The sequence below is a fragment of the Neolamprologus multifasciatus genome, chromosome 12 (assembly GCF_963576455.1).
Source record: "Neolamprologus multifasciatus chromosome 12, fNeoMul1.2, whole genome shotgun sequence".
Lineage (NCBI taxonomy): Eukaryota > Metazoa > Chordata > Actinopteri > Cichliformes > Cichlidae > Neolamprologus > Neolamprologus multifasciatus.
Genome location: NC_140450.1, coordinates 17,840,154 through 17,853,319, shown reverse-complemented (window position 1 = coordinate 17,853,319; position 13,166 = coordinate 17,840,154). Strand labels below are relative to the sequence as shown.

At 38.2% G+C, this 13,166-nt stretch overlaps 1 long non-coding RNA gene across 1 annotated transcript; it reads left to right on the top strand.

Annotated features, from left to right (window-relative positions):
* The first annotated feature begins 1,226 nt into the window (after nt 1-1,226).
* Nucleotides 1,227-9,133, top strand: LOC146506750 (uncharacterized). Its single transcript, XR_014877090.1, has 3 exons — nt 1,227-1,620; nt 6,714-6,865; nt 7,076-9,133. It is a non-coding gene; the product is annotated as an uncharacterized LOC146506750 (long non-coding RNA).
* The last annotated feature ends 4,033 nt before the right edge of the window (nt 9,134-13,166 follow it).

Here is a 13,166-nt window from a genome sequence, read left to right as displayed (position 1 = left end):
AAGCTTGGTGCTTCTTTGTTGTGAGTGATTCTTTGGCCTTACCTGTTGTCTCTGTGTTGATAAGACTTTTGCCTTAGTAGAAAGGATTTGTGTTTGGAAGTGGACAGAAAAGCCGACTGAAGGTCATTCACCTGACGACTTTGCCATACTTCCTAAATCATAATCATTATTCATCTGTTTTTAATCAATAAATTTGACCTTTTATTCTTTGCCTGTCTTGATTCTTTATTCTTGATTTATCTTATTTACACCCAACTGCTCTTCTGTCTTTCTTTTTTTGCTCTCAATAACTGAACTGACTTTTTCCTACAAATTATGGCTCTGCTGCACTAAATGTGGTTGGCTACAACATCTACAGAAGAGAGTGGAGTTGCAAAAGGTGAAGGGATTATGGTTTTTATGGACGAGGGTATTCGCAGTGATTTAAGCCAGTGGACAAACTGTATTGAATTAGAATGCATTGGCCTTAATATAGTGTTATTTCCACAAATGACTTTTACTTTGATAGTTATTTACAGGCCACCCTCATCAAATAATGATTGTATGATAACTTTCTAGCTGTGTTAAATGAATGTAATGCTTTAATAAAGAGGTTATTATAATGGGTATGACTATAACATGACTACTGGACTGACTGATCATTACCTCACTGGCAAATTAAAGATGTTACTTTTATAGAAAACAAAAGTTATTTGGACTCCTGAAAAAAAGGAAAAGAACACTTCAGAAAAAACAATCAGTGAATTATTTGGGGTCATTCGCTACTAGGAGTCGATTTAAAGGAAGATAGTCAGATTGTTTCTCTAAAATGCTGCTAAATACAACTGACACCATACAAAGTTACGAGAAGAAATAAGGTTAGCAGGAAACCACAAAAGGAAGGCTGAATCATTCTCGTCTTTGGTTAAAAGTTTCTAAAACAGCATGTGTGTTTTTCACCAAATCAGGACAGTCTAGAAAGTAATATTTACATATTGCAGAAAAACTGCTGATTGTGATGAATATTTGGGAAATTTAATAGACTCTAAACTCTCTTTTAAATCCTAAATTTAAAGAGGTTGTCACACTGAAAAATAAATAAATAGTTAATAAAGTGTCTGTTCGTGCAGCTAAAATGTTTTCCCTGATTTTCCCCCAATATAATTTACTGTATTATAACACAGTCGCAGTCTAATGCTTTAACAGTGCAGCTTACTTAGCTTTGAATTAAATCTGGTCACAAAATTTGTCTTACAAATGGTCTCGGCGACCATTTATGTCAAACGTTTTTACCATCAGGATAAACAGACGTAGATGTGACTCTGCAAAGGCTGTGCAAAAGTGTCCCCATCAGCATCAGACAGCAGCATACATACAATGCTTTAAACATTAGCTAAAAAGATGGTTGACTGATAATCAGTTCTAAGTTTTATTCTTTCACTGCCATCTTGCTTTCCTTTCAGTATTTCTTCTTTTTCTTTTTTCAACTTTTACTTAACCAGGCCCCAAAGCTAGCCAAATGCACACCTCTAGCCACACCTTGTTAATGTAAACAATTAGCAATTAACCCTTGGCAGCTCCCAGACGCTTGCAGGAAGGAGATACAGAGGAGAATAATAATGACAAAATAATTCCTGACAGGTACAAACATAACTTTATTATTACTTAAATCTGTGCTTTTCCTTGAATTGAATAGTAAATGTGTGCATTTCAATCGTTTTCATCTCAGATTTACTGATTAACACCAGCCATCTGACAAAGACAGTTTTCAGGCCCCTCTTCTGTGGAACCAGCTTCCAGTTTGGATTCAGGAGACAGACACTATCTCTACTTTTAAGATTAGGCTTAAAACCTTCCTTTTTGCTAAAGCATATAGTTAGGGCTGGACCAGGTGACCCTGAATCCTCCCTTAGTTATGCTGCAATAGATGTAGGCTGCCGGGGGATTCCCATGATGCATTGAGTTTTTCCTTTCCAGTCACCTTTCTCACTCACTATGTATTAACAGACCTCTCTGTATTGAATCGTATCTGTTATTAATCTCTGTCTCTCTTCCACAGCATGTCTTTATCCTGTCTTCCTTCTCTCACCCCAACCGGTCGCAGCAGATGGCCGCCCCTCCCTGAGCCTGGTTCTGCCGGAGGTTTCTTCCTGTTAAAAGGGAGTTTTTCCTTCCCACTGTCGCCAAAGTGCTTGCTCATAGGGGGTCATATGATTGTTGGGCTTTTCTCTGTATCTATGAAGCGCCTTGAGGCGACATTTGTTGTGATTTGGCGCTATATAAATAAAATTGAATTGAATTGAATTGAATTGAAAGACAAAGGCTTGATGTAGCAGCTCCATGCAGCTGTATATTTAAGCACAAAGGTGATTTGGGGTAAAGAGCCCGATAGGAATGATTTACATTTACAGGTATTTAGTTTAACATTAAATACCGATTTTAAATTTGCTCTTGTGGAGGCTTTTCTTATAGGATGACAATGAATTTGGGTGACCACACATTTTCACCGTGGGGGACATGTGCAGGCTGAGCCTACAGAAAGTTAATGCTAAATGGCATGTGTTGCACTGATTATTGATCGATTCACGTGATAAGACTTGTGGAAGCATTAAAGATACTGACTCGTATTCATAATACATTTTATTTAGTGATGAATTTTAAAGAAAATAATGAGGAAGTGTAAAATAAAGTCAGTGTTTTTCACAATTACTGTGAACAAAAAGATGAACTGGATTTTAGCTGCAAATATTCACTCAGACTTTTTACACTCCACTGATTTAAAAGGTGCATTTTATGTTTTGTTGCCAGTGGGGGATTCTGGCGAAATATATTGCTTTACTTCCTGGTCTTGCTTCCTGTCATTTCTGCAAAATGTGCCCAAACCTGTTAATGCCACCTTTGTGTTTCGCTCTGAGCAGTTACTAAGCACAGTGGCTTTTTAAAATATATATTTAGCAACCAAAGCAAGGAAGTGCTCACAGGGGGAAAGAGGGAAGAGAGCAGGATGAGTAAACCACTAGGATTTTGGAATTGAGCAGTGCTGTCAGTTACTTTGCTGAACACAAGGTCCAAAAGATGAAGTTCTGATGGGTGAGTTGTTTGAGTTTTTGTAAAAGTTTGAAAATATAAGGATGTTGTTTGTGTGCTTGTCCACTGGAAATGACTGTTCAATGAGGAAATATATGAATGAGTGTGTTTTTTTATACGGGTTTGTCTCTTTTACCCCATGCTTGAACAGACATTAGTGGCCTTTATGTGGCTGCAGTGAGGCCTATCACAGTGTTGTTACACCTGTGGGAGATACTGGGGATTACCTGGGAGTCCTGGGATTGAGTTGGAAACTGAGTTGGATTCACATTCTGGGAAGTGTGAACATCTGGCAAAATTCTATGGCAGCTCATTAATTATCGTTGAGTTAGGTGTGCACAAATGTTTTGTGGAATTCTCCAGTAATCGAGTGACAGAGTTCCCCGTAAACCACAAAGAGAATGGAATTAGTAAACTCAGATCTCAGATAACTGACACAGACTGTAGGTGACATTTAGTGATAACGTTTTCAGATAAAAACCTTTTACACAGACTACAAGGTGATAAGATCCTGTGTTGTGTCTGAGAATGGAAAAACTCTGACTTCTTTTTCTTAGATTAATTTCTATGAAATTTGTGACCCAATAAAGTAAATTTTGAATATGACTCAGTATCTTCAATGCTTGTGTGAGTCTGAGTGGAAATTACTCTCAGGTATGAGGAGTTATGGCTCCCCTTATTTCCATGAACAGTTTTGTTCTCCACTTCAAATATACACCAGCTACGTTATTAGGTGCTACTACTACTAACTACTGAACCACACTTGAATAGTTGTTGAATAATAAGTGAAAAAGTGTATGTGAGTGAAGCTCTTTGCATTTTGCTCAAACTGAGTTTATTCATTAGGTACACCTGTCCAACTGATTAATGCAAATCTAAGCCAATCACGTGGCAGCGGCACACTGTATTTAGGAGTAAATGTGTTGTAGTTCAACACAGCCTTTCAAAAGGTCAGACTGAGATGCTGCAAGGCTGCTTCAAGTAAACGTGGTCAAGCCGGCCTGCTGAAGACGAACCTGAGCATCAGAATGAGGAAGAAAGTTGATCTAAGTCACTTTGAATGTGGGTTGGTTGTTGGTGCCAGACCAGCTGGTTTGAATATTTTGGAAACTGCTAATCTGGGATTTTCCCACACAACCATCTCTATTGTTTGCAGAGATTGGTGCGAAAAAGAGCAAATATCCTCGAGCGGAAGTTCTCTGGGTAAAAATACCTTTTTAATGCCAGAGGTTTGAAGGGAATGATCGGACTGCTTCAAACTTAGGAAGGCAACAGTAACTCAAATGATAATAAATTTATTTGTATAGCAAATATAAAGAGCATCTCTAAACACACAACATGTGTAACTGCGAAGATGATGGGCTAAAGCAGCAGAAACCACACCAAGTGCCATCCCTGTCAACTAAGAGCAGGCCTCAGTTCACACATCAAAACATTTTGGCCTTTTTCAGCTTTATTTAATAGACACAGTGAAGGTCGGACAGGAAAGTGGGGGAAAGACACGCAGCAAAGACGGACACAAACCTGGGACAGACTCAAACCCGGGACAGACTCAAACCCGGGTGGGACGCTTTCAGCCGAATGGTGTGTGATTGCCCGCTCAGCGCACTGAGTCAAACCGGTGCCCACGAACGCCAAAAATGTAATTGGAAAAATATTGACTGGTCAGATGAATCTTAAGTTGTTGTGTAAACAACATGAAAATTTGAATCCGTCCTGCCCTGTGTGGTTCAGGGCCTCTTACGCAGTCTACAAGTCGGTAACGTCATGTGTCTGATTACATTTTGCCACAAGTACACAGAAATTGAACATGTGTAGATAACATGAAGGAGATGGATCATCTCGGTGTTTGTGGCGCTACCTGCTGCGGCGACCCTTTGTGATTGAATCCAAAGGCGGCGGGCCTTGGCCCTCTGGAGCCAGTTAAAGTTAATCTGGCTTTTTGGACCTTATTTGGAAATATCTGGTCAACAAAAGAGGAAAGCAATGTGATTCAGAAACAGAAAGAACAAAAAGCGATAAATCGAACCCGTTCACACGACAGTCAGTCAGTCTTTCTAGGTTTCCTGTACTGCCACAAGCAGTTAACTATGGGGTCAGTGGGAGACACAGTCAAATCATTACCTGCAGTTCACCACTTTTTGTCTTTAATCAACAGACATCAGATCTTTGACATTCCTCTGTGGTAGTTTGCTTCATCTACCCACAGTACGTTCATGTGGTGAACGACCTACAATTGCAAAATAGAAACATTTAGAAAGATTCTCTGGACGATAGTGCCACAAACGTCATCTCCTGAAACAAAAAAAATCCCACATTTTGGTATATAAGCACATTGTGTGCCAGTTTAGGATCATTAGCAGCAAACAGAAACAAGCAACACCATGGGTCTTATTAAAGGTAAGCGCCTTTTGATTTCTAGTTGAACAGTATAGGAGGATCATTTGTTCCTGCAAAGTGTAAATCAGACACAGATCTTTGTGTAGAGCTGCTGTTTATCTTCATGTTGTGGTGTGTTTTGAAGTGAGGCTTTTTAGAACTGCTCGAAGCGTGGAGTCATTGTCATTTAACGCTCACATTAAACACATATGTGCGGCTGCCATCTTTCATCTGCATACTTTAATGTCAATAACTGCCTCAGAGTTACCCTAAAAAACTTGTTGAGGTATTTGTTACCTCTATGCTGGACTATTCTGTACTTCTTTATTATGATTTTGCTCTAAAAGCTTAAAGAAAAAAGCCTTCAGTCCAATCCACTGCAGTGAGAGTGCTAACAGGGACTAGAAGAAGAGATCCTATTTCTACTCACATACAAAGTACTGATTGATCAGGGCCCTTACAGACCTTGTAGTCCTGATGGAGAATGCAGGCTAAACAGTGGTTCCTAGAGTTTCTTAAGGTAGAATGGGAGGCAGGGGCTTGAGCCTCGCCTGTGGAACCACCTCCCAGTTTGGATTCAGGAGACAAACATCCTCTGTAGTTTTAAGATTAGGCTTCAGCTTTTGTTATTGTTTTTTGGTTGTTGTTTTTTTGGTTTTGTTTAATAAAGCTTTTACTTAGTGCTGAATCAAGTGACTGAAACCATCTCTCAGTTATGCTGCTATAGCCTCAGAGTGCTAGGGAATTTCCCATGATGCACTGAGCACTTCTTTTCCACTCAGCTCTTTTCACTAGTGCATATCATCAACTTTTGTCTTCCCCTCTCATAGTTTGCATTTTGTCTGTGTGTCTCCACGCTCTCCTCCTCTCCCCTTCTCTTTCCCCGGGTGCAGCACCTCTCCAATCTTGGTTTCGATGCAGGTTTCTTCCTGTTAAAAGGGAGTTCTTTCTCCCTGCTGTTGCGACATGCTTAATCATCTTTCTCTAAGATTGTAGGGTTTTTACTTTGTAGTGAAGTAACCAGTGTTTTGAAATGGCACTATATACATAAAAATATACACTGAAGTGAATGATCCTTCTGCTACTTTACCGCCTTTTATGGTGTAAGTCTGCTTTAAGGTATGAGGGTGTGCTTACCATCTGAAATAACTGTTTAAGTGTCAGTCTCTCAAGTCTAGCTTTCTTTTTTTAGTATGATCAGGAGATCTGCCAGCAGTGTTGATTCCAGCTTTTTTGACATCAGCTTTTTTGTGCATAACTGCTTGCAGAGCTCCCTCATCTGTCGCTCATCGTGATGATATGTATTCCCATTATGGCTTCCAACCCAGTGCCAAAGAACCCTATACAAGGGCTTAAAGAGGAAATGAAGAAGAACTTGGAAGCATCTCTCTGCGAACTACAAAGGGGAACAAATAATTATGTAAGTACAATAAAATAAAATGTGCCGGAAAATATAAATCTAAAGATTTGCATTCAACTGTCAAAGCCACTTTATGTGTCACGATAAACACGATCTGTTGTAAAGGAACCCTTTGAAACTCTGATTTTTATCATGGAAGTATAGCTAACATCCTCAGAGCGCTGTGCTGCATCATTGCCTTTGCGCTAACTGCTCTCACTTCTTTTGCAGTGCAAATACGCAGGTCTGCCACTCAACTCAACCAACACAGGGAAACTTAAGGGACAAACTTGGGGAATGGGAAACGAAACCGCGATCAGGAAGTCCATCAGTGCCATTGTGGGCTGCCTCGAAAGCCTGCCAGCATTCGTCAAGGGTGTAATTGGGGACCTCAAGGCTGAAAATGTCACTAAGAACACAAATGTGTTCCTTAAACGGTTCAAATTGACTGTTGCACAGACAGATTTCGCTTGTGCCCCCCGGCAACAGTGCAGCACAGATTTAAACGCTTTAGACACTTACAATAAGAAAACCACTATCCTCGGTATTTTAAAAAACAGCATGATATGGGTGAAAAATTTCACACAGATGGAGCCGTCCTGTTAATGTTTTCACTAACCTTTTAGACAAAATGTAAGACTTTTTAAAAATATTTATTTTCCTATCTATTTATTTATTTATTTATTTTTGTATTTATTAATTAAATATTATTTTTTGCCTGTATTTATTTTATTTATATCGAATGATGTGTAATGTTTTATGGCTGGTCCATTCTGACTGGATAACGTAACCTACCACATGTGCAGTTTAAAAACGTTACCTGGCATAATAAAATGTTCAGCTCAGACCATGAAGCCCTTTGACCTTTCCTTGTTTCTCTGCTTGCCACACAAATGACATAATGTTTTGTTTTTTTACATTTTACCTTAGCCATCAAAATGTCGTAGCGATCTCAGCACTAACCTAAAAGCAAACCTACGGCCAAACCTTCACACGGTGAAGTTCTGAGGACACTCTTGCCAAAGGCAATATACTTCACAGAACATCCTGCTGACTAACACTTAGTGTAAGCACAGATACTAACCCGCCTAACCATAACTTAACCATAAACACGACTGCATCTTCATGTTATGAGAACCAACTTTTTGTCCCACATAAAGAAGAAAAGAGTTAATAACAGGACTGTAAACATCTTTAGCAGCTTAATATCTGTACCATATACCCAGAAGGCTGTGGGTCAGGAGGTTGTCTACTAATCGGAAGGTCAGTGGTTTGATCTCTGACATCCACAACTCTGAAAGACACTGAACCCAAAGGTAATCCATCAGATTCTCCCAACCATCACATATGTGAATGTAGAAAAAATGACTTGTGTTGGTGTGAGTGAGACTCTTATAGTAAGAAAGCACTATGAGTGTTTAAAAAGAGCAATTTAGTATCTCTATGCCTATTCAGCCAATCACATGTAGTGTATTTAGGTGACGATGATAATGATGAAGTTTAAATTGAGTATCAGAAGGGAAAAGAAACATAATTTGAGTGACTCTGGTTGTTGGTGCCAGATTTCACAAACTGCTGATCAGACACATCCATCTCTGGGGTTTATACAGGATGGCCCAACATAGAGAAAACATCCTGTCAGAATCAGTTCTCTGGGTGAAAATCGCTTGTTGATGTCAGAGATCAGAGGAAAATAGTCAGACTGCATTGAGCTCATAGGTAGTCAACTCAAATAACAATGTGTTAGCAGCAAGGGATGTAAAGGAGCATCTCTTGAAGCAGATGACCAGAGCAGCAGAAGACAACACTGTGTGCCACTCCTGTCATCTAAGAACAGGGAAATGAGACTACAATCACACGGACTCACAAAAACTGAATAACAGAAGATTAAAAACATATTCCCTGATCTGATGACTCTGATTTCTGCTGTGACGTTTGGATCACAGGGTCAGAATTTGGATGGAGAATCCATCCGGCAATGGTTCAAGCTCTTGGTGGTGTGATGTTATGGGGGATATTTGCTCACCTTGGGCCCCTTAGTAAAATCTTACCATCATATGCTGGTCTTAATGGAGACCTGCAAAGGTCAATAATGATTAAGCTCAAGAAAAAACCTAAAACAGTGATGACACATTTACATTTTCAGGACAAAGCTTGATTCATTACGTTCACTGACTCATTTTCTTGTGTAATATTAGCCTAATAGAAACACACACACACACACACAAACACACACACACACACACACACACACACACACACACACACACACACACACACACACACACACACACACACATATATAGAAAGCTATGCAAGTCATTCATGTAATTTAAATGAGTAATCACATGAGATCTGCACCTGTTACAGGATGTCTAGTTTTTTTTTTTAAACCAGGGATTCCTTTGAGGAAACCCCCAGAAGAGAAAAAAACCTGAATCCTAAAGTTTTCTTGTTCTCAAAGCTGCACACAGAGGAAAATATTAAAAGCCTGATCTTTATCTTTATCTCAGGAGTTCTAATAAAAGTGATCCTTGAAAGATGGACCACAGTGTCTCATCAGAGCCTGCAGTCAACCAAAGCTTCCTGCTGTCATGGATTTCCGTGCTGGTAAGCATCTTGAAGTGAGGCTGTGTGAAAGCAGGCTGCAGCTCCACTCGAGTTTTTGGTCGGCAAACTTGCGCAATTTTGAAACTCTCCAGTGGTTACTGCAGCTCACCCCCTCTCTCTCTATGTGTACATGTGAGTGTATTCAAATCTAATTAATCTCCTCTGTGTTCCTTTTCATGCTGCTGCTGCTGCAGTTTTCATCTTCTTCTGCCTGTTCTCTGTGCAACCAAACTGCGGGACAAGGAACAAAGCCTTGAACACCACCATCCAGGAGATTAGAGTGGAGATACGGAGCGTGCTGGAGCACTTGGTAAGACTTCTGATGCTTACAAAGATCATTAGATCAAAAAGAAGGGAGACCGTGTGAAGAATATGTGTGTTTTTTAACTCAGTACTGTCTCTGGTAAAAGTTTCTACAGTTTACATGTGTTTTAAAGCAGCTTGAATGATAGTTTGTAAAAATTGACTCATCTTAATGGAAGCAGCTTCAGTAAAGCGCTGTGCTGTGTTTGAGCACACAGCCAAGTCAGATGTCAGAATCGACTGAGATTATGCTAAAAATATTAAAATGAAAATGTTATTAATAATAATTAATAAAATTAATAATAATAATAAATAATAATTTAACAAAAACAATAAATAACAATAATTCTCATTTTTATTTTAGGTTTGTTCTTAATTTGTGCACTGGTGACATATCAGTAAATCGGTGAGCTGAAATTATTTGCCGACTTACCGACAGTGATGCGTAATCAGCGTCTATAACTGCTTTTAAAATTAAGCAAAAATCTAAAAGTACATTTCTCAGCTTCCTTTTCTAAAGTAAACTGAAAGTTTTGGGGGGCTTTGGCAGCCGGTTTGGAAAAAATAATGTGAAAATATAAATTTGCACTTTAGGGAACAATGACAGCCTTTCAACCTTTCTGGCACTGAAGGTGATAAATTGACGGCTGTATTTGAACCGCCTGCAGCTTGTAACTCACTGATTTTCCTGCAGGATGTTCCCGGGGTGCTTCCCAACATCTCTTGCCACACCCTGAACTTTTCGGAGCTGGTCAGGCCGGAGCAGCAGCACCTCACCGCTCACCAGCTCTCGTCCTTCCACAGCCGCATAGCAGAGGTGTCAAAGTTCACCCCAGAGCTGTTATCTCAGCTACAGGCCATCTGCCAGACCATGCAGGATGCCGAAAAGCTCTGGACCGGCATGACGGTCTCCCAGACCTACAGTCCACTCTCCTTCAAGCCGAACTTGGATGCCTATGTGTACACCAAGTGCTTGCTGGAGCTTGTGGACAAATGGCTCGGCAAAGCGAACTTTTGATTTCACTGATTTGTCGGCTGCTAATGTATTGTATTGTATCTTTATTTATTTCAGACATATACAGAAAAAAAAACAATATATACACAAGTACACATACTTGTATTTACAAATATGAATATATATGTAAATACACACACGTATGTGCTCAGATAAAACAAAAAATAAAATAAATAAAATAAAACAGAGTCTAAATGACATGAAATGACAATTATTAGGTCTGAAATGGAGTAGGAAGAAGTATAACATACTTATTAATCCCTACCCCATGCTCAACATTCTATTGAATCCCACTATTCACCTAATTCCCATCATCACTTACCCCACACAATAAACAAGGAGAACATGTATAAACATAGCTACAGTGATAGATATAATTTAGATACAATTTAGCATAGTTATATATACAATGGGTGATCAACTTTATCAGTTTCATATTCTTCCAAAATCCGTTTTCGAAACATCTTTATAAACTGACTAATGCTTGAACATTGCTGTAGGTCCACAATAAAACTGTTCCACAGTTTTACCCCATAAATAGTAACACAAAAGGTCTTAACCTTTGTCCGTGCTTTAAGAGTCTTCAGATTTAATTTTCCCCTCAATTCATAGTCCCCTTCTCTGTCAAAAAACATCCTCTGTACATTTCCTGGTAACATATTGTATCTGGCTTTGTACATAATTTTTGCAATTTTATATTTTATAAGATCCATAAACTTCAGAATTTTTAATTTCAAGAACATGATGTTAGTATGGTCTCTAAATCCTGCTTTAGTAATCATCCTGATTGCTTTTTTCTGAGTTTTACATAGTGGTTGAAGTGAAGTTTTGTATGTATTTCCCCAGATTTCCACACAGTATTCTAAATATGGCAATATAAGTGAATAGTAAAGTACCCGGAGTGATTTGGAAGGCAAAAAATGTTTAACTTTACTCAGTACAGAGATGCTTCTTGACAGTTTAGCTTGTATATGCTTTATGTGAGGTTTCCAGCAGATTTTGTTATCTATTATCACACCCAGAAATTTTGTATCAGAAACTTGCTCTACTTCAACATTGTTTATTAACAATTTTACTCCGGCATCTTTTTTTACAATTTCCAAATAACATAAATGTAGTTTTTTTCAAATTTAGTGATAACTTGTTTCTGTCAAACCATGTTTTCAGTTTAATCATTTCTTGTGTGACAATTTCCAAAAGCTGCTGTGAATTCTCTCCAGCACAAAAAATATTTGTATCATCTGCAAATAAAATAAACTGTAATATATCAGATGTTTTACATATATCATTGATGTAGAGGATAAACAGCTTTGGTCCCAATACTGACCCCTGTGTAACTCCGCAAACAATGTCCAGGCACTCTGATTGATATTCACCAATCTTCACAAATTGTTGCCTGTCTCTCAAATAACTCCTGACCCACTCTAGCACCACTCCTCTAATACCATAGTACTCATGATTAATTGTGTCAAAAGCTTTTTTTTTAGGTCAATGAAAACACTAACTGTGCATTGTCTTTGATCTATATTGTTGGTGATATTTTCAATTAGTTCCATTAATGCCATAGATGTTGATCTATTTGGTCTGAAACCATACTGACTGTCCATTATTATTTTGTGTTTATCTACAAATTTGTCAAGTCTATTAATGAAAACTTTTTCCAGTATTTTTGAAAATTGTGAAAGTAGAGAAACAGGCCTGTAATTTGTGAATTGGTGTCTATCTCCATTTTTAAACAGTGGTATTACTTTAGCTGTTTTCATTTGTGTTGGGAATGCACCAGTTTGTAGAGACAAATTGCAAATGTGTGTTAAGGGTTTGGAGATGCCATTGATCACTTTCTTAACGATTTCCATGTCAATGTCATCAGAGTCTGTAGAATTTTTTGTTTGTGATTTCCCAACAATATCAATGATTTCCTTTTCTTCTACCACCGTTAAAAACATTGAATGAGGATTACAGTCAATGAGTTTAGTTTCTTTCTCTGCAGAATCTGTTATATCAGGAATTGTATCAGCCAAATCTGGCCCAACACTTACAAAGAATTTATTGAACTCATTAACCACATCACTCATGTTACTAATATTTCTATCATTATTAACGAAATACGAAGGATAATTTGACTGCCTAGAACCATTTTTAATGATGGTATTTAATGTTTTCCAAATCCCTTTAATATTATTTTTATTCATATTTAATAATTTCTCATAATATTCCTTTTTACATGACCTCAAAATACTAGTTAATTTATTTTTATATTTCTTGTATTTATTTTCAGCTTCTGTACTTCTGTTTGTTATAAATTCTCTATATAAGGTATTTTTCTTTTTACATGCATTTTGTAATTCTTTTGTGATCCAAGGGCATGCTGCATATTTTTGTTTTTTTACTATA